At 39.8% G+C, this 23,278-nt stretch overlaps 3 pseudogenes; 1 reads left to right on the forward strand and 2 right to left on the reverse strand.

The window, feature by feature from the left end:
- The first annotated feature begins 2,874 nt into the window (after positions 1–2,874).
- On the forward strand, positions 2,875–5,319 carry LOC114734361 (E3 ubiquitin-protein ligase WAV3-like; annotated as a pseudogene).
- A 1,899-nt stretch (positions 5,320–7,218) lies between these two features.
- LOC114734373 (glutamyl-tRNA reductase 1, chloroplastic-like) lies at positions 7,219–10,722 on the reverse strand (annotated as a pseudogene).
- Positions 10,723–13,253: 2,531 nt separating this feature from the next.
- Positions 13,254–14,601, reverse strand: LOC114734376 (ubiquitin-fold modifier-conjugating enzyme 1-like; annotated as a pseudogene).
- Positions 14,602–23,278: the final 8,677 nt, after the last annotated feature.

Consider the following 23,278-nt stretch of genomic DNA (forward strand, 5'->3'; position numbering starts at 1 on the left):
GGTCAGATTTTGATCTGGTCGGTCCAATTATTGAACACCGTACCGGACTCGACCATCCACTCGGTTAATTCATCTTTTATTTGATTGGAACCTAACGGCCACTCCATTTCCGCTTGTTTCCTAGTCAAGGTTTTTCATCAACGGAATGCTTCCACTTCTGTACATGGATAATTCTCGCTGCGATTCTCAAAATAATATTTATCCCACGGTCCCCAATAAAATTCCAAGGCAGACAGAGATGCATATACAAAACAAGCAAAATAATACCCCTAGTCGCAACCACGTCGGATGGTTTGGTTTTTTATTTAGGGTGTTTGGAACACTTTAAAAATTTTTTTGCAAACCAAAACAAATTTTTTATATATTTATTTTGTATACTATAAAATTATTTTTTAAATTATGATTTAGTTTTAATCTAAAATATTTCCCATAAAAAAAATGCAAAACATCTCCTGTCATGCCATCATGTGACTGGGTGAAATTCTCACCCTCGACGGAAACGTTGTTCGAGAAGGCTTGAAAAAGTGAAAAACAATCTTCAAAAGTGGCCGGGAGCTGCCTAACTCGGTTAAAATAATCACAGCATGAAGGAAAAGGCGAATAAATTCAAAGATTAGGTCTAAAGTATATAAGTACTAATAGTTTAATGTATTCGGGGCGACGAGTTGACAATTGACAAATGCGGGTTTTCCATTTTCCAAGGAGGCCGAAACGTCAGCAATCAGAAGCTCAAAACGGCGTTCAATAGGGTGTCGTCGGAATAATTGACTAATTGATGACATTGCAGTCAAATCAGCTGCTGGGGGTCACACTGTCCTTTTGGGGAAGGTACTACCACCCTCCCCCACCTCCTCGGTTTTGAAGAAGAAACCCACTTTCAAAGGAATGCTTCGATCTGGTGCCTCCCATTTGTTACTGACCAGGCCCCCTTCGGCTTCCCAAGTCCGGCTTCAACCACTATTAGTAGCGTTCAATGATCCCTGTCGTTCAAATTTAAAGAGCGGAATATCCAGCCCAAAAAAAAAAAGACTAAATGTAAAAAGAGGGACGGGAACGGTTGTAGGTGAGGCTCCGGGCACGTAGGTCTCCGAACCACTGACACGCACTGAAAGGGCTGGGCTATGTTGCGGGACGACTCATCTGCGATCCAATTTTGTTTGTTTCTGATTTTTATGCACACCTTCTCTGCTCCCCTACGCTAATTAATGCTCCTTGTACCCGATATTTTTCCTCACATCAAAAGGAGAGAGTATTTCATGCATCTTTTATATGGGTTATTTTGTTCAACTTATTATATGAGTACTTTACTCCCAGCATATGCATTTTAGGACGTCCTAGTTGTTATTGTACTAGTACATGTTTATATGTTTATAAAACATAATAAATTTATTTTTGCACAATTGTCTTGAATTGGCATAATTCAAAGAAGGGTGTGTTTGGAATCACATCTGAACCTTCAAATTGACTTCTCTACCGGTAAAAGGAGCTTTTTTGATTTAGGATGTGTTTGGAATCACATTTTTGTAATCTGACTTTTGTCACTGAAACGGACTTATACAATAAGCTCAAAAAAGCTGTTTTTATCTAACCTAACGTCTGTAAAAGTTAGATTGCAAAAAAATTACTTCTTCACGGCTAATCCAAACACACCCCAAATGGAGTTGAAACGGAGTTCCAAGTTACCAGTACCAATACTTCATAAGGCGGAAACATGAATGGACAGAGGAGCAAGAGCAGTTGCGTGAAAATACTTATAGAGGGGCGAAACCTCGAGAGTCCACGAGGGGGCAGTGCTCTGCATGCATGCATTGTCACAGTCAATGGTTGATTGTAGTAATAATTGGGTGGGAATTTGGAGCAGGCTGGGGCGCGCTCAACGGGATCCGACGGTGGAAAGTAGTTAGGATCAGGAGGACCCGTGACAAATCCAACGGCAGTTAATGAACGACCACTGGATTTCGACGAGCGAGGGAGTATGGAGGGGCTTTCAGCCGGGGCTGATGAAGTTAACCGTGGACAGGACAATTGATAATCCTACACAGAGCTGGGGATCGCAATACAGAAACTGCAGGGCACGTGTCCTCGTGGAGGAATCCGCAGCATGAGGCATGTAGGCGCGATCACTTCAGTTTTAGTTATTTTTGCAACCTCACAGGTCGGTGATTAACTGTAATGAATTGGTTCTGGAAAGAGAGAGAGAGAGAGAGAGAGGAGGACGTTGACAGGATACTTGGCGACCTAACCAACACGTGCCAGTACTGTGGGTAAAGTCGTTTTATCTTTTTTTGGGTAAATCATTAGTATTATGGAAATTAATCCGTGATTTGGATATGATGGATTGCATTATCTTTGCTCGATTGGAAAATGATGCCCTACATATAAAGATGCGAGGTAACGTGGCCTTCTTCATTTTTGTTGTGTGCATTTCAATTTTTCGAGCGAGGAGGACGCATCTCTCCTTTCTCGCTCTCTCTCTTTCCCTCTCTAGGCATTTATTTGCTCAGATTTTCTCAGCCTTTTTCATTAAGTGCGAAAGCGAGGAGGCAAAAAGTGAGACCAAAAACCTGTGTGTTTAGGCCTGGAGTTAGATATCGTAGAATCGCTTTAGCCTTGTCTCTTTGGCTTTTATCTTCGTCTGATCCCAAGCCTTATATCACTAAATTCGATCTTGCCCTTTTGTTGTCCCGTGCGGCATCTTCAGATCGATCAAAAATAGAACAAAACAAAACTTCCTTTTCCTTCTTCCCCTCTGGTAAGCATGAATAAAAAGGCATAGATAGAGATAGAAGCGAATAAAGGTTTCGTAACTTCGTGCTAAAGGAAAAGGTTCAGCTGAGCGAGTACTGCAGAATTCTCATTGTTTTCGGTTTGTGAGGGGGAAAATGGGAACTGGATGGAGAAGAGCCTTTTGCACTCGTGACCCGGAATCTGCCATATCCGATAAGCAGCACAGGGGCACGAGTCCAAGCCCCAGCCCCAGAAGCTGTGTTCGATTGGGTTTTCTCTCCGGCGGGGGCAATCCTTCCACCCCGCGCTTGCAGCAGCAATCTCAAGCCGTGTCTAGTCCGAGCTTGCGTTGCCGGACACTTTCAGAAGCAGCAAACGTGAATGACAGCCCCAGATTTCAAAGCAAAATACTCCCAGGGCAACCAAGTCCCCCAAAACCAGTTCAACCTCAAATCCCGCATCGCCGCGTTCTCCTTTGAAGTTATCTCTCTTCAGAAACAGCTTCAAATTCCGGGTAAGTTATTCCTGATTCTGAGTGCTATGGTTTTCTTCAATTGCATCAATGGGGTGAGATCTATTGGCTTAATGGATTTGTTTTGTCTTTTCTGGTTTCCTATCCTGCAGAGTAGTTGTGGAATCTGCTTGAATAGCGTAAAAACCGGTCAGGGAACGGCCATTTACACTGCAGAATGTACTCATGCCTTTCACTTTCCCTGTATCGCCGATTATGTACGCAAACATGGAAGCCTCGTCTGCCCCGTCTGCAACGCTACCTGGAAAGACGTGCCTCTGCTAGCCGCACACAAGAACCACGCCACAGAATCCGCCGAAAAGAACGACATCGTGGTTGACAAGAACGTCGTAAAACCAAATGCCACCCAGAAGACTACAGAAAACTCATCCTCAGTTTTCAGAACCCAGCTTGTTGAACCGCCCCAACAATTACCACAGAAGCACCCAAAGCAATTTGATTGTTACAGGTCCTACGACGATGACGAGCCGCTTCTGTCTCCCACATCCGGTGGTCGCATCATTCCAATACCTGAAGCCGACGAAAACGCCGAAGAAGGCGAAGACGACGTTGAAGAATTTCAGGGATTTTTTGCCAATGCAAAATCTTCATCCTCAATCAAATCTTACTCTGATGACCTGCAAATAAGCGACAAAGATTCCAGGAACGTTCAGGTGAAGTTGATCCCCGAGTGTGCCGTAGTGTCAGTCTCCCGGACCCACGAGACTTACGCTTTGGTTTTGAAAGTGAAGGCTCCTCCGCCTCCTCCTGCAGCGCGCAGTGGCAATAACAGTATGACGCCGCGTCTTGGTCAGTCGCAGCGAGCTCCCATAGATCTCGTAACGGTTCTTGACGTTGGTGCGAGCATGACAGGCGCGAAGCTGCACATGCTTAAGCGCGCGATGCGTTTGGTCATTTCCTCACTCAGTCCAGCCGACAGGCTCTCCATAGTGGCTTTCTCGGCCACTTCCAAGCGGCTCTTACCCTTGAGAAGAATGACGGCTCAAGGACAGCGCGTGGCTCGGCGCATAATCGATCGGCTTGTCCCTGGCCATGGCACTTGTGTGGGCGATGCTCTGAGAAAAGCCGCAAAAGTGCTGGAGGACCGGAGGGGAGAAACCCGGTTGCCAGCGTGATGCTCCTATCGGACGGTCAGGACGAACGAGTTCACAGCAGTAACGTCAACAACCAACGGAAATCCTCGAACCACGCGTCCTCGACCCGATTCGCCCACATTGAGATTCCGGTTCATGCTTTCGGGTTCGGAAAAAAGAGTGGCTTCAGCCACGAGCCGGCCGAGGATGCATTTGCCAAGTGCGTCGGTGGGCTGTTGAGTGTTGTTGTACAGGACTTGAGAATTCAGCTCGGCTTCCAGTCGGGCTCATCGGCGGCTGAAATCAGCGGCATCTATTTATGCGGCGGTCGAACAACAGCAATGAGCTCAGGCAGCGTACGGCTCGGCGACTTGTACGCGGAGGAGGAGAGGGAGTTACTGGTGGAGCTGAGAGTTCCAACGTCGGCACTGGGGACCCACCACGTGATGAGGGTACGGTGCTTGTATAAGGACCCCGCTTCTCAGGAGATCGTATCGAGTAGGGACAGGCCCTACTGGTTCCGCCACCTCAGGGCACGCGAAGCGAACGCTTGAGGAATTTCTTCATATCCACTCGAGCCATAGCCGAGTCTCGCCGGCTCGTGGACTACAACGACTTCACCAGCGCTCATCATTTACTGGCTTCGGCTCGTGCGCTCTTGATGCAGGCCAAGTCGAGCTCGGCTGAGGAGCACGTGCGTGCGTTGGAAGCTGAGCTGGCAGAGCTTCATTGGCGCACTCAGAACACGACGGAGCAGCAGATGATGACGCAGGAACGCAGGCGAGGGAGCGAGAGGGAGATGACGAGCTTGGTGGATGATAATGGTGAGCCGCTCACGCCGACGTCGGCTTGGAGAGCTGCTGAGAAGCTGGCTAAGGTGGCCATCATGAAGAAGTCATTGAACAGAGTCAGCGACTTGCACGGCTTCGAAAACGCTAGGTTTTAATTTTTTTCCCACAAAACAAAGGCTTAGTTCTCTTTTCTCTTTCTTTTTAAAAATATTATCTGGAAAATAAAGTATAAAATTGCAGAAGTAGAGAGAGAGAGAGAGAGAGTGAAAAAAAAAAAAAAAGAAACATTTAGTGATGGGGTGTGAGAGGAGGAATGGGTGGGGGGGCGTGTGTGTAAATGATGAAGATATGATGCGATGAGAGGTTTTTGTGGGATTAAATGATTGCTTTGGGATTTTCATTGGTGTGTGTGGGAACTGAGAGGATGAGAAAATGAAAATTCACCACCTGATTCCAAACACTATCTGTACGCTTCTCAAACGGTAACCTCCTTGGGATTATATCCTGGCATAACATATCAACGCTTTTATTTGTTTTGCTAATTTTTAATTAACCAGACGGGTGGGTCGAATAATGAAGATTCTTGCCCCTATTTAAATGGAAAATAAATGGGGAGGAAGAAGTTAAGACGGCGGGTGGCTGGCTTGCAGCAATAATAATGGACAAATGATTAGATTCCATCTCGCAGTTTGATGCCTTGGATCGCTTTGTTGTTATTAACGCTGAAACCTTTTTAAAAAAATAAATAAAGGAGGTGGTCCCCTCTTGTTACAACTCACCACAGACTACAATAACAGATTTGGGGCCCATCTTTGTGTTTCTTTATCCCACCACCGCGTCTTCTCTACAAGAACAAACACTACCAAGTCACTTACAATTTAATTTTTAACTAGATGCTGTGCTGCGTTAAAAGGTCTCCACCCGATGCGATGCTTTAAATGAGCGAAACAGGCAAATACCACAGGAAAATTTGTAGTAATTCTCGACATGCCTGATCTAAGCTTCTTCTGAACGATCAAGCTTGGTTCGAGATGTGGCATTTAATTTGCAGCGTAAGAAATTCTTAAAACTTTCAATTTAAATATTGACATTTGCTACCTCTGAAGCTTGGACGCTGCATCAAACAACGTGCAATAGGAGGGCACTGAAAGCTCCTTTCTTATAATTGACAATTCAATGAGTTACTGCTTCGAACTGTCTCTTTCGGCTGCAGCTACTTGCCCCAGTTTTGACAACAATTTCCAGCTAATTTCTTGGTACGCATTTGTACATACGATACGAATTCATTGTCAACATTAAACATCGATACTCCATTTATATCGTTTGGTGATCATTAATGTAACTGCTAACCGATGATGGATTCCAGCATCTGTGTCACTTGTCCCCTAAATTACGCTGTCCTTTGTCTTTAGGCGTGTGTTCCCAATAGCCTCTATAAGCTCTGTTTGGTTAGATGCTGGAAATGAAAGTAGCAAAAGAAAAAAAGGAGAGAAAGTGAAGGCATAAATATGAAATTTTGTTTTACATGATATGTATTTGATGTTGTTTATAACTTTTGTATTCTTGTTCGTTGTTAACATAAGAATTAAAATGAAAGAGACCGTAGTGTGAAAATGCAGCACATCGCCTGTGTTGTCAATCAGTGTTATTCCACGAAAAGATCAAACAAACAAATGGATTTGATTGGTGGCTCAATTCATGTGACGTGGTGCTGAGGGACCATTCATCTCTAGACAGTGCCATGGTCCTCCACGTTATTATTCCCTCTGAGTTTCCGATTGTAGGGTGCCTGAAGCATCCACGCTTCATGTCCACGGATTCTTTCACCACCACACGCCCTCACTCCAAAAGAAATGAACAAACACAGATTCTTCTTCCCTGATCTTTGCTTTGGTTCAGAGGTACCCTTCCCCCCAACTACCACAGAAAGCGTCCGGACTCCAGAGAGATGGCATAGCCAATCCCATTTGCTGGGATTTTGCAAGTTTCGGATTCCAGGGATCAATTTGATGCATTGATCATTCGGGCTACAATGTGAGATTCACCTAATTCCCCGTCAAAGGTGGAACATGATTAGCCTTCTCAAAACTCATCCGAAACATACAGGAAACCCGCCCACATCCATGTATTGATATTGATCGAATGGTCAGCTGCAATATTGTTTAAATTACACGATCTTGAGAAAGCATAAAAACTTTATTTGAACAACCAGAGCGGAGAACCAGCGTCAAGAAAGACGCTCAAAAACCAGTCTCATCTCAGTATGTGACCTCGCTAAATTACAATTAGGACCCTCAATACAAGGGGAAGCATCTCTCGCCAACACAACTCCTTTATGTGGTATAGTACAATCAAAATGGCAACGGAATAACATTGCACAAATGAGAAAAACCCAAAACCCCAAACAAGCTACGCCAAGCAGACACTAGAGAGCAAATATGGGTTTAGGTTCCCCGGGGAGGCTTCTCCTGTTTCAACTATGCAACTGAAGATTCTCATTCCTAAAAGGGCGAGAGTGTTCCCCCATTTTTGAATAGAGGAAATCAATAAGTGTGATCAGCATAATTGGAGTCAGATATTACTTCTGACTTTGTTCCACCTTGGCTCGAATCTTCTGCTCCAAAATTGATACTTCTGTCTCAAGACTGAACATTCTATTCAAAGCATGCATGTTCTCAAGGGTCTCACTAAGAGTCCGACTGTCACTCCCATCACATCTCAGGTGTTGCATTGGACCATGGAGCAGCTTATTCACTATGCCCCGGCTAAGGTCATCCACAGCTCTCCTTGTCTTCTTTGGGATATCATCTCCCATCTTACTTAGGCATTTCTCAAGCTCAGCAGCCCTGATTCTTTCAGCATAAGCCCTCAACTTCTTGATGGTAGGAACAGTTTCCAGAGAGTCCCTCCAAGCTTCGAATTGTTTTGATTCCTCGACAATGATTGCCTGAGCCTCCATTGCTTTTCTCAGCCGATCTTCTTTATTAGCAGCCACAACCTCTTTGAGGTCATCGACATTGTAAACTCGCACAGAATCCACATCTGAGACACAAGAACCTACATTGCGAGGAACAGAGATATCAATAAAAGACGAAGCCCCCCAACATCTTGACTTGCAGAAGGAAGGTCCTGCACATGATCTTTCAAGAACAGGGGCTTTCTGATGCAGTGCTGGTAAAAACGACATCTGCTTGACCAGCACAGGAGAGCATTTCTGAAAGGGGTTGATATACAATTTCAACACCCTTCATTTCTTCACGGATCGCTGCAACTCTCTCCTCAGTTCTATTAACAACCACCATCTTAGTGCAACCTTTCGCCACCAAATGTTTGATTACAAGCTTTCCCATCTTGCCAGCTCCAATAACCAACATCCTGGCCTTATCATGTGAGGCTTCTGGTAGTTTCATCAAGGCCAACTCAACAGCAGCTGAGCTTACAGAAACTGCACCAGCAGCAATATTAGTTTCAGTTCTAACCCTCTTCCCCACAGTAATTGCATGTTGAACAGCCCACTGATGTTTCTCCCAAAGCCATTAATGCCCTGCCCAACTTTAACTACCTGCTTGACCTGCGCAAGGATTTGACCTTCTCCCAATACAAGAGAGTCAAGGCCTGCAGATACTTCAAAAGATGCTCTGTAGCATCTTTGTTGTAAAGCAAGAATCGATGCTGGCAAAGCTCAGAAACAGGGACCCCACTTTTCTGCAAATAACAGAATTATTCAACATGATTATTGCAATTGGATATTAATATATTACCAAATGCGAACTCGGGACTTACCTTTGACATCCATTCAGTGACCTCTTTGACACCACGGTGCTGGGACAAAGCAACGACATATATCTCCATTCTGTTGCAGGTGCTCAGCACAGCTGCTTCTTCAATATGATTCAGACCACACAGCTCTCCAATGGCTTGAGGCCATTCTGCTTCTGGAATGGCAAGCTTTTCTCGCATTTCCACAGGTGTACTGCACACTGAGCCCAATGACCACAATGCTGCTTCTTTCCTTTGTATATCCTGATAAGGTTAATTGTGTAAAATATTTAAACACTGTAGCCTTCTCGTGACTATCTGGGAAAAGAACTGTTTATTTGATGATGGATGATAGCCTCGTGTTTCTCATGTGTGGGTTTCATTTAAAAACTCTATGTAATCATGGTTTGTAGTAAAATTTGTCACAGGACTTTGGATTTCGCCATAATCCTCTCAGAGAAAAACCGATGGATGTATGGCAATAATGATGAAGAAAAGCCTGTATAATTGAATATTCACTTTGTGATCTTTTTACGTCATAAAAAGGGGGTAATAAATAGCAACACTGCACAACAAATTTGAAAAACAATGTGAAAAAGCCGTCAGAAAAATATATAAAAAAAAAAGGTCTTCTTGAGGAGTTCCATAATTTAAGATGTAAAGATTTTGAGCAAGAATGAAAGTACAAGCGAGGACCCAAGAAGAATTTGTTCCTCTTTTACGATGGTATAATTGTATGGATGACATTTATATATTTCCGGGTGAATCGCGGAGCTACTGTGTTTGAGTTAAAAATTTCAAACCTTAAACACAACCATAAATCCCAATCCAATTGTAATGATTTACAAAAAACATAATCTTCCAACTAGTGATACAATTTTAGATTTTGTGGATTAAAAGGGCATAATGCAAAGATATTCTCAGCGATGTCTTATAGTCAACTGCCCGAAATCAAATCAGAAGAGCCAGACCAATGCCCGTGGTTGACATTACTGCTAAACAAAATTAACATTAAAAAAAATGTAAGTCCAGCTTTTTATGCAGTTGTCAAGAGCAAAGTGAACGTTTTCCTTAAGGCGAACGGTACACTACTTTCCAGCCTAAAATTTTTCATTCTTTCTCCGTGCATGATGAGCTGTTCTTGGCTCTAACAACTAAGATTATAAACGAGAATCGTTACAGAAGACAAATAAGAGCATTCGCTCTCATCTTATAACACTCTTCATTTTGTAACTGGGAACTAGTAATGTAAACGATTGGAAAGAATCAAACCTCAATTTGGATTCAAATTAAAAATCTCAAAGTACCAAACTATTGCAATCTAGTAACTGAGTTGCGGAAACAAATTATCAGTTCAGGGAAAAAAAAAAAAGAAACTATCCAATGGGCCTTGTCATCGTAACATTAACTGAAAATCAAGAACAAGACTTACTGTCAGCAGCAGAAGTCTTGAGCTGCTCAAGAGCAGAGACGCTGGTGCCATTACTCGGATCATCGGCCTTGATCAACACCTCAGGAACAGCGTCGCAGCGAATTATTCCTCTCTGAATCAGGGTCTTTTTAATTGAACCGGGTTTGCCAAATTCCGAAAAACGGGTAGCAGAGGAAGCCCTCGACGCAGGGGAAGAAGATTTCAGCAACAAGGCCTCCAATTTGGCACCAGAGAAGCTGGTTGAAACAGCCATTGAGACTGCGTCAAACCCTAACCCAAGATTGCAGAGAGGAATAATGGGAAACTGAAAGACGAAGGCAAGAGGCGAAAATGTCTCAGCAAGGAATCGTTTTGGTAGTTGTTGTGTTGAACGAATTCCCAAGGAGCTGTTCGGATGTGAGGCTAAACTAATGAAAGGTAGATCGAGAAACGCGTGGAGGGGTTGGTGCCAAACGAAGTAAAGATTGTGCCTTGAACTTGGGTCTTACGGAAATGCCACACGCCGCATTATTGGGCCGAGGGACACGTTGTGATTTCTCTGAATTCTGATTGGCCAACGAGCATGCCTTTTATCCACACTCCCAATCTGACCCTTCTTGTCTATCCCTTACAAGCTGCTCCCGATCTCTTGTGGACCCCGTTCTCCCTCAAATCGAAGATTTCAGGCTCTACATTTTCAGCCTCCAGTTACAATTTTTTTGCGCAAAAAAAAGAAAAAAAATGCATGCAATCAAATATCGTTATGTTAAATGATATTTTTGAAAATGATTGATAGCCTGTGTTCTTTTTTGGTCGTAAGTTAGGCTTGTTTGTGTGTGTGTGTGTGTGTTTGTAAGATAATAACGTTATAATGGTTAGCCTAATATTAATATATTGGTTAGTCTCCAACAATGTCAGTAATTTCCAAGCAAAACGACCGATAGTAATGAAATGTGCTAGTAATAGAAGTAAGAATTTCAATGGGAGAAATAATGAAACTAGTATGGACGACACGTAGTATGGTTACAGAGCTTGCTGTTTAGTTGTTGGAAATTGTTGGTGTTTCTCATTTGGCATATAAAAAAATCACAAACAAAAAAGAGAGGGTGAACGTTCTTCCGATAAGACGGAGGGGTAAAGGTTAAAATAATGTTATGATATCACAAGGAGTCGAAAACCATTAAGCTAATATTTAAAATAATAAAAGGCGCATGAAATCATTCAACGGAGGAATAGATTGGGTGAGAGTTGCTCGTGAAGTGAACATGTGGTGCAGATTGCCTTCTAGGATTTCATGGCCTCGTGTTCGCCACAAGCATGATAAAGTCGCGGACTGGGTGGGGTCATTGAAATATAATAAACGGATTATCTTTTCTATCAACTTACAAGAGAATTCCTTTGATAACCCCCAAAAAAAAAAAATCAACAGAATTGGATCTAATAGACGGAGTTAGTCATTTATAATATGATAAATCAAGATTCAAATTTTTATTAAAAGAGGTACTCACATATAGTGTCTTATAATATCTTGAATAGAATTGCTTTTAAAATTTAGTAAGAGGATCCCTGTGCCTATTAAAAAAAAAAAAGAAAAGCATAGAAGAGAATCGATTAAGTAGTTAAGGCATTGTCAAACTTAAAAGGATGTCTTGTCCTCGGACAGCTCACTCACTGGGCCACGCCCACTTTTCTAAAGCCTATTGCCCTTTTTGGTAACAAAAACAATAAGTAGATGGAACCTAAATTGCTGTTGTTGGGTAGTTATCAAATCCAACTATCGGGGCTTCACATTTTATTAGCCCTTTGGGTTTTGGTCTCCACGCCCACAAAAATAATTGTGTAAGTTGGTGGATGCATGATGGCAAGACTTTCTATGTTCTTTTTTTGGTTCAAAGATTCTCGATTATTAAATTGGGTAAAGAAATGCACAAGTATGAAATTCATCGGCAGTGGAAGTGGCGGTCGTAATGGGTTGGCCGTGATAATCCCAAGGCAGAGGGCAGAGATGCATGGCACAACGCTGGTGAGAGCTGAGACCATTGAAGAGCTGCATTCTCTTGAAAAGAGCGTTCCTATCACCCCCCCCCCCCCAAACTGACTCTTCGCTTCCAGCGACACACCTGAACATATCAGGTCCATACATATAGTAACCCATTATCATTTCATCACGTTAATAAAATGCTATAGCACTTGGTTTTGACCAGAGACGGGGCCAAAGATAGTGAAAGGCAGAGAGACACGTTCATCAAACGCAGACGTTTGGAGTTTGATGTCAGTGATAGTGCTCCCAAATTCACACACGTTCTCTGCAATCTCTCCCTGCTGCTAATCATAGCTTGCATTCAAGTCTCAATTCTTGTGATGCAGCATTAAAACACTAGACGGTGCGTGGACTGTGCACGCACTTTAATTTTAACTTTTTTGGTTCTTGAACCATTATGATTCCGATCTTGTGAACCTTTGAACTTGCTGATACCCGTGGATCAGATAGCTCATAGCTTTAGATAAGAAGAAAGGAAGTATCAGTTTCTGTGATTGCTATTGCACACATTCCTAATGTTACTACTCATCCCAAGAATGTGATGCATTTTATGGGTGGCTACACTGCCTTGGACCCTGGTATTCACATAACCTTCCATTTCATTCAACACCCGCGTGATAGAGATGGAGCCTCAGGTGACATTGATTCTCTGCATGTTTTGGAGCTGCATTTATGATGACGCATCCCAACAAAGAATAAGAACAGGAAATATTTTAGTTGAAGGAAGCCACAGACTGAAATTTCCGGAACAATAAATCCGACACAGATGAACATGACCGTCATTCGTCAGCCCCCTTCAATCAAGTACAACACCAGCAACAACTTAAAAACAGTATCATATGTCAACATAAATAGAAGCTCCATTTTCCTGCTCATGATTTGATAGAGTTAAACATCCCTAGCCATTACGCATATGCAATATCAACATAAAATACATATACCCCAATCATCTGTACGGGTCTCATGTCTTTCTATCAAATACATGTACATTTTCACAACGATAACCCTGTAAATTTGTTCGTGAGCATAGTCCTCATTTTATTTTCACTGACATATCTAATGACTCTAAAACCTGGGCGTTACATTTTCAGCTTTTGCAACACCGAACTGCTAAGATTCTGTTGATGTAGTCGCATCATCTTTGTGCTTGATCATACCAGAATCCACAAGAATAGGAACCTCTGCGGCGAGCCATGGGGCAAGCCCCAAGCAAAGGGCATGTGCTATGCCAAATCTAGGGCTGCAGAAGGTGAGAATAGAAATACTTCAGATTATTGCTTTTAGTAAAATAGACAATGAAATGGTTCCAACTGCCAAGGTAATCTCCATTTAAAAGTCGCAATTTGATCATGACAGGTAGAAGACGCATCTCAAAGGACCCTCTCTCTCTCACTCACACATCACACCTAAGGTCATTATCAGGAAAATATCATTGCACTTCAACTAATGATTGATACAATCTCAAATCACCATTGGATCGCAACACAGGGATTGAGATAGTGAGGTTCACTATAGAATTATGATAAAATAGATCATGTATCAAAATTCAAATCAACCTATCTTTCTATGCCCTTGCATCAAGAGCTCGGACATGTTCCGCCAAGAAACAATACCAAGTTATCAATCTTCCAACTTTTCCATTGAATGAATTTTTTTGTGATCGAAATAAAGTAATGCGAGTAGAAGATCTAATCACTCCCACAGCAAGCACCGGCTGGGCATGAAACGAAAAGGTAAGATGAAATTACCAGTTTTTGGCCCAGAGGGGCTTGAAGTGCACGGTCAAGCAAATCTTCCCTCCTCTATACATCTGAAACGCCCATCCAAAAGATCCGTGTCATTGAATTGGAAAAAAAAAAAAAAAAACGGGCGGCAAATTTTTTGGGGAAAAGATCTAACAAGGGAGAAACCAAAATAAACCTTCTGGGTCTTGCCATCAAGCTGAGGAAGCTCGAGTTCTGGTGCGGTGGAAGGATAGGTGATGGGGATATCAAATTGGAGGTCGAATTCATACTTGAGGAGGTTGTAGACATACCAGCATTTGCCGGTCCAACGTGTTCCTTCAGGATTGGCGGCGGAGATCCGAAACCAATCGTTGTCGTTGGACTTGTTCATCTGGGTGTAAGCTATCAGAGCCTTGTATTCCTCCTTCAGTCTCTGCGTCCATGCCGCACCGTCTCTTGGACCCGCCTTCGTTGTAAGGAGAGGGATTTGAGTCAGTGTCGACTTGTGTTGGGGTCCCAACCCTCCATTCTCTTCCTCGCTTCCTCCTCACGCGCAGCTTTCTGGTTTTCGGGGATCGATTTCGATTTTCGAATTTCTCCTCCCTTCAAGGCTTTGATCTTTCCACCGAAAAGCCAAAAACCCTAAAAAAGTTTTAATTTTTTTTGTAAACAAAAGCGTAAGTAAATATATAAATTTTAGGATACATGGGAATGATGTTTGTTACCTTACATTGGCATTTATATGGGAGTTTTTTTTTTGAAAAAATTAGAGAGAAGGACCAAAAAAATCTATATTTATTATGAATCTTAAAAATTATAATTATTTAAAAATACCATAAATAAAAATATAAATATGCAGACGCCAAATTCTTCTTAATCACCTATATTTCCACTAACTATGCTTTAAATATTTGACAGTTGCTATTGATATCTACACTATTTTTATTTATCAGGAATAAAACGTACTCAAAATTTTTAACCAAAAATAAAGTTTTCATTAGCAAATAAGACGAGGGCAAATTCTTCATCTCCACCTTTTCTCAACCCAGTTCGTCCCATTAAATATATTATAATAAAAGACTATATATTTAATTACTTTTAAAAATTATATTAAGTAATTTCTAAAAAATAGTCATATATAGTAAATGAGCAAAAACGTTGATTATATAGACAGACAAAGATATACTCCTCTAGTCCTATTTATAGGATAGAGAGATAAGATTTTTTTTAATCCTATTTATGAGTCACTTCATTAAATTTTTATTATGAACGTGCTATATTGTCCTTCATTTATTATAGTGTAAATAGTTTTTTTTAAAAAAATGTATGTATTAAACAAAGATAAAGTTGAAAAGTTGTTATGTTTTAATAAAGAATTAATACAGTTTAAAGTTTTTCTGTCTATGTGAAATATGTTGGAAACGCCTTATAAATAGGATTAATGGAGTATAAAATTTGCAAAATAATTAATAATAAATTATTTTTATGTTTTAATCAAAATCAAAATAAAAATTATTTTTCATAACATATTTCAACATGCATAAATTTTTATAAAAATTTTAAATTCATTTAATATAATTTCTTTTAAAACACTGCTTCTAATTTAATGTTATAGAAAAATAAAATTAGATTCATATATAAAATTTAACTTTTTGGAAAAGGAAATTAGAACACGTATTATTAAATTTTAGTGATCAAATTTAAGTAAATATTATTATATATAATTATATTGTACAATTTTTATAATGTATACTCCACAATAAACAGTTATTATATATAATTAAATAGTAGATTGAATAAAAAATAATTATTATTTTAGCTACTAATTGTCAAGTAATTGAGATGTAGTTGCCTAGAATCATAAACCCACTCAGAATTCCTAGTATCATTCATTTATATGGGATGCCCTGCTACTTTCCCCCAGGGACCAGTCCTTCATCCGATCCTAGTTCCTTGCGAGGGAGTATAAGGAGGTTTATTTGGGGTAGTTTAGTATTAGTACATTTGTATTTTAGTTTTTGTGTCTTCCTAAGTAATTAGGAGTTCTAAGATCATCCACAGTAAATATTATTTCTTTTAGGTCTTTTGTTCTAATTTCTTCTTCTTCTTTTTTCCCCTTCTGGCCAAGCACTTCACATTACATACTGGTCTATTACAAGCCACTCACCAGAGAGTAATTCTATTAAATATCATGCATGACATAGTGGTTCTGTATTAATTTAGTATATTATTAGGAAGATTTAACAGATGTTTTTGATATTTTGAAATATCCTAGGAGTCTTTTAAATTCATTAGCAGTTTATATTATTTTTATATTATGATTTATTATTTTAGAAACGTTCTGGTTAAAAAAAATTATTTTAGAAACATGAGTTGTCAAATAGGATTAATGATAATATCTTATTATATTCTCGATTTGAATTTAAGTAATGGCATCTTATTCTTGACATATTTTTTAAACTTTGAAGTCTCATTAGGATTAGAAATTTTATCTATTTAAAGAGTCAATTGTATTCCGTTATCATCAAGTAATCATGTTATGAAGTCATAAATAAGAATTTCTTTTACAAATACTTACTCGTGTTTTTATATCAATACGGTCTAATCAACTCAAGTCTTAAAACCAGAACAGGGGATCGTGGTTGAAGAATGAAGGGTAAGCTGAGTGAAGTAGGAAGAGAAATAGTTGCTCCGCAGTTTGTTTTGGCTTCCTGAAGTTATGGACGTAATCTGGCTTTTCCAGGTCTCTTCCTAAAGTATATAACGGCGCAGAGTCGGAGTCATCTGATCCGATTTTGTCTTAGGAGACGTTAGTGAAACTGAAATTTCGCAGCACTGTAGAAACTCGTTTAACTTGTTGCTGCAATTAAGTGCTATCACATGTCAACGAGGACACATGAACTTAGCTGTTGTTGGACCTTCCAATGATGAAGTTTAAGTCCATATTTAATGAAATACTGCCATCAAGTCTGGCCACAAAAGAAATAAAGTATCATACTTGACGACAACAAAATAGAACTGTGTGCAACTGAAAAACAATAACCTGTTTGGCTTGCACTGAGAAGTGATATTGCCCAATGGAATGCACTCGCTCGAGAATTCCATAGGGTCAGTCAATAATATGCTGCATCGTTCCAAAATCAATCAAATTATATCTCTCACATGCTCATCATGGAAATGGCAGCATCTGGATTTTTCAGAAGCAGCCAATCCTTGGGATAAGCTTCCAAATGGAGATGCCAGTTCATCATTTCAGAACAGCCAGCAGGCAGACCTTCCGTCTCACTCTCATCTTCCAACAATTGAAGATAATATTAGGCTTAGAGTATAAAACTGTGATCTGACCAAATATGAGGACATCTGAACTGATTCACTGGGTATCCCAGAGTAAAGACGCACGAACTGTGAAGCATACTGCAAGGCCTCCTTCGTTAAGCCCAAAACAACCCCCTCTTGGCCCAAATAACTTAGATGGGCCAGTAAACTTAACTGATGAATCTAAAGCCGATTTCTTATCCCCTTCCTTCAGCTCAGACGGATATCCAGAGATAATCCATGTAGGCCGTACAATTGCAAAACTCTGGTCAACAGTCACCAGTTTGGGATCAGTATCTATCACACACGTGATATCTTTTCTCGCTTGGTCCCAAAGAAGGGAAGGGTTTCTCTTTGATCCCTTGGAAAGGTGTTCCTCAATTGGCCGATCTTTGTTCCTTATTCATTCTAACAACAATGAAACTATCGATACGTGTGATGTACAATGTTTCCGTTATGGAATTGAATGCCGACGCAGCTTATAATTCTGGGCTTCCAAGACTCGAGTTGGAATAGTTGAGACGCAGTATATATGCTGATGATTCTGTGTGTGCTTCCGTATCACTTATTTCCAACACTTGTCACAATAATTAGGTCAGCTAGCCTCGTTGATTATTCCATGTCAAAGTAGAAAAAACGAATTGAAGATGATTAGCTGAATTCTAGGCAGCTGATTAAGAATCATCCATCCAAGTTCCAGGTTGCTGGCTGTCTGGCTGTCCATTCGAAAGTCACAAACTTTGATAGTGTTTGGCTGTTACCATTCAAACTTGAATTTGTGCAGCAATTGAATTGATTCGGTGCTGCGATTCCGTGACACAAATTGCTAGCCAGGCAAGCATATAATGATGGTGTTGTGGCTAATAGGAAGCAAGAATTACATTTCATGTTTCATAGTGCATAGTGATATTGGTGTGTTGTGTCACTGTTGTGGGATGGCGTTTTTGAACAGATAACTGTGCATCACATTGCCCCTTTGACTCTCTCATTCATGTGTCTCCATGTATAGGAGTGAGCCCCACTCACAGAGGGACAGAGAAAGAGAGAGATAAGTGGTGGCACGGCAAATTTCTTAGAATGTGTTTGTGTTTTGTTCTTTTGTGTGCTTTTTGAATATTGGAGATTAGTTGCACTATGTTTGAACATCGCATTGATTGGTGGTGCTTACTCTATATAGAGCTTCTTGGAGGACTCTGTCTTTTTCCTTCTTTTCACTTTTCCTTTCCGACTCGTGAGTCGGTCGTTTGATAAACACTAATAAATTATTTTGGTAGTGCAGCTTCAGAAGGTGACGGACCATATAGTCAATAGCAACACCACAAATGGGAAACTGATCGTACAATAGAAATTAAAAATGAAAATGTCAAACCCCTCCACTCTCCGCCACTACACAAGTAATTCATTTGGTCAAGGCATCTTCTTTTTGATATATAGTGGTGTGTATATATATATATAGTTTGATAGCAAAAACATATATATCCACGTGTTTTGCATAAAGATCTGTATCTAATTTGTACTCTAGCTAGCTGCTGCTTATTCTTTTGGCAGTTAAATTATAACATTCTTTTTCTTTGGTAGTGCCTCGTCCTAGAAGTGCCATGGTGGGTTCCTATCACGGCTTTGAATGTTGACTTTTTGCATCGACCCATTTTAAAAATTAGTGCACACACACACAGAGAGGGGGTGGGCCCAAAAAACTTTGTTCGTTTATGGTCTTCTTGGGTTTTGAGGGGAATTAAATGCTGTTGTTGAGACATGCCAAGATGAAAGAGGGAGGCACAGTATATTATGTATACACAAGGGTCGCGAAAAGGGGCAGTAGGGGTGGGGATGAAATAGCCCTAAAGATGGAACCCTTGTGCCCTACAAATGACAATACGTGTTCCCTCACTAGGGTACTGCCATACTCACATTAGCTTTCCTGGCTAAGTGTCAGTGCTTTAATGAATTGAATGGCATAAACGGTCAAATAGCCCATGCAAAATTATTATTGTACGCGACAAATATTCAGGGACCTCCCATCTCCTAAGTGTCAGTATAAACTTTGGGAATATATAATAACTTAAATTAGATATATATATATATATTCTCTCTAATGTCCATCCATGATACACCACACAAACTTTGATTTTAAGTAGTGAGAATGTACTGATATTATGATTATGGACTGAGGTTGGTGCGAGCTATAGAAGTGGGGTTTCTGTAGTGATATTATATCATATATGTGTGTTGAATTGAGAATGTTATTAGAGAGGGAGGGAGAGTGAGGGTGTATATATATAAATGAGGGAAAGTGGTCATTATAGGGAGCCATTGATGAAGGGTAGCAGAAAGCTATGATTATTTTGGCATTAAATGTATGGTTGATAGCAATATACCATCTTTTCCGTGCCAACTTGATACTGCCTCGATTCACTCTTTTTCCCCCCATTTTCATAGTGGGATGCTACTCCTTCTCTTAAACTAACATATCTTCCAAACCTATCTGTGACTGTGTCAATGGGCGGCTAGCTGCATTATAATTAAAACCACAGAGTCTGTGGTTTATATAAACCTACTTTGGAATTAGGAAAAGATATGTGTAGTAAATTAAGGGAAAAAGAAGGGGGGGTGGGGAGAGTACGTACTGGAGAGTGTGGAATTATATATAATAATGGAAGAAGAACGAGTGAAAAGCAGAGATGGAGACGGGAATTGATTAATATTGTGGTATCTGTGAAGCGAACAATATTATTACGAAGTAGCCACACACGAATGTTAGACCAGAAATGAACACATTTCAGTGACAACCTTTAGCAGGGCCTTGTCATCATTAAATAAGTAGGACCAAAACCTTTGCTCTTCACACATATATAATTGTGGGGGCTATCTTACTTTTTTATTGCCGGCATATCTCTCGTCTATCTATCTTTTCAACCTCACCAACATAAGTACCCAAAAGCAGCACTTGGATCTCTTGATTATATATAAGTGGACTGGTCTAACTAGGATATCGATTCATATATTATAAATTAAGCAAAATAATAGAAGTATTAAATTATGCTGGTAAGTATGAGGTGGATATTTATGTGCGTGTGCTGGGTTCGGTGAGTGACAAGACGTCGGCATATATACCAATAGCCAGAGGTAGAGGCAATTAATTGATGTACATAGGAGTGTTTGACTTCCAAGTGCATTACCAACCTCGCAAAGAGGGGGGGGAAAAAAGAGCACGTTGAACTGATTCTTTAGTCTTTTTGTTTGATTATACCTCACTTGATTTTTATATACATGTGCATGGCTTATCCCTTGTTGTTTTTAGGTGAGTTCTTTTTGGATAGCATGTGAAAGCACCTTGGCCAAATGGGGCGGCTTCAATTCAGCTGCTCTTCCTCCTTTACGTCTTTTCATCTTTCTGTGATGAAAAGTGCTTATTATATTAAATCGGCAGGCTACATATATTTATACACACACACACACACATACATAATGCTAGCTCCTCTTAACCTTTCCTCTTAAAAAGGCATTGAACTCTTCATATGTTTTCTTCCAAGAGACTTTTAGATGAGAATCTGATGCATTTACTAATAACTGCTATCAGTAACCAATTAAACAGCAGGCGAAATTCAAGTTCATGACCGGCTATGATTAACTTCATATTAATTTAGGTTAAAGTGTTTTTTTTAAAAAAAACAGTCTAGTCATACTAAAAAAAAAAAAATACTTTTCGGTCTCTAATAGGACCAAGTGAGAGTAAATCTGATTTAACTATACGCGATTAGATATATATGAGATTATATGTAAATACAAGAAAGCTCTGTAGCATGCGTTCACATGGATAAAGATACGGATGCAGTGCTTGATTAAGAGATTATTATAGTGTGAGATAATATAAACATGTTTTTCTTTTTTGGCCTGAATACGAGTTCCCATTAAAATAGGGGAAAGAAACATATGTAGCACATAGTTAAGAAAAGAACTATAAACTCTTCTCCCCTCCAATCCACTCCCTCACGTTCAGACCGGAGTAAATAAGAAAAGAGCAGATAAAGGAGCAATTACGGTGGAAAAAAGGGAATCAGAATCAGATTCATACTAGTTAATTGTTTAAATCTTTTTGGTGCATTACCAAGTTACCAACTACGTACTACTAATTAATTAATTTTGTGTGCTTTAAGCTGTAAATTAATTACGAATCGCCACCACCATAGGGGAAAACTTGATGTGTCTCGAAGATAAATTTCAGTGCTGTTAAGCGTTAATAATCAAAGTTGCATCAGTATGTGTTAAGTTGGCTGGATTCCGAAATGTTTAATTTAGGCATTGGAGAGAATGAATGTATGATTGAGATGTGAAGTTAGATATATACGGAATATATATGGTGGGCGTACACACAGCTTTCACTTCTCTGCACCTCCATCATGTCAATCCCTTCTCATCAATTTTTAACTCTGTCTCTCATTTGAATGCGCATACACACACACACACACACAGCTCATTACACCAACAACCAAAAAATTATCGAAAGCTACCGTATTTTATATATATATAACTTTAATAATGTGTTGTTGTAACATAATTATGCAAAATTACAAGTTGTTCTATTATATAGGATGGTGCATATAGCTAATTAATTATATATTTATGGTCATTTCCAAATCGAACAAATTAAAGTGCGCCATTGATTCCGACAAGCATATATAGCATGTCTTGCTTTTGCAAGTTATGGAAAAGAATTAGAATACGCGGAAACCCTGTAGGAAATCTGAGCAATAAATAAAAATATATATATAGAGATATATATATATATATATATATATGCATGCTGCAGCAGCAGCCATTGTTGGCCACAAAGTGCAGAAAGCGAAGCACACGGATCAATATGAGGATAGATATACATGAAGATATATGTACAGACTTGGAAAAAAGGAAAAAAAAGAACAAGATAAGGAGATGAAGAAGACGACAAAAGGGGCAGCAAGCGAGAAGCATATACTCTACAAGATGAGAGAGAGAGAGAGAGAGGAATCATAATTATTTTAAAAAAATGAAAAAGGAAAAAAAATAGAGATGGTGTTGCTGGGGAAGTGGAGCTCCAAAAATTGCTGTCATCTGAGAAGTAGACAGAGGCAATAATGAAAGGCAGGATTTTGTTTCTGCAGATTCAAACAGGCCCCTCTCATGTAATGCATCCAAACACCTTTTACTTTTACTTCTCTCCTAATTCCGCTTTCCATTTCCCGTTATTCTTTTCTGCTGTTTGGCTTTTTCTGCATTTTTTCTTCTCTGCTTTCCATTTCGTACGCTCCCCATTGGCCATTACCAACAGCACCGCCCCCTCCCCATTTCTTTTGTTTTTTCCGCCCTTTCTCTGCTCCACCACTGTTGTTCCATTCCTCATATCCGGCTTTTTTCTTCATCTTTGACTTCTATTCCCTTATTCTATTTTTTCATTCCGTATATAAGTGAGTTTTGATGTCTTTATTGTAGCAAAGAGGTTCAAATGAGTTGAGTCTTCAAACTCATCTTGATTGGTTTTGCAGCTCACGAAGATATTTATAAATTACCCACTAACCAATTTTCACATTGAAGACGGCATATGATTTCTTAAAATCCTTTTTATTAATACAAATACATATATATTTTTTAAATTTAGGTCCATTTATTTTGTTAAATCCAGCTCTCTGATAAAATCCTGTCATGGGTCATTTTTATTATTGACATTGGCTCAAGAGAAAAGTTAAACTTTTCAAACAACAGAATTACTTTTTTTTTTACCTCTTACAACAAAGTAATTAGTTAAACCAAGGAAATTTTAAAATTTGTCCCAAGGCCGTCGCAAAAAAGGGACAGTGGTATGTGATATGTCATATGTGCATGCATTAATGTTGTTTAAGGAAGAAGAACAAGATGGTTGGAAGAGAAA

This window comes from Neltuma alba, unplaced genomic scaffold (genome assembly GCF_004799145.2).
Source record: "Neltuma alba isolate B1F8T4 unplaced genomic scaffold, ASM479914v2 tig00013086_pilon, whole genome shotgun sequence".
Lineage (NCBI taxonomy): Eukaryota > Viridiplantae > Streptophyta > Magnoliopsida > Fabales > Fabaceae > Neltuma > Neltuma alba.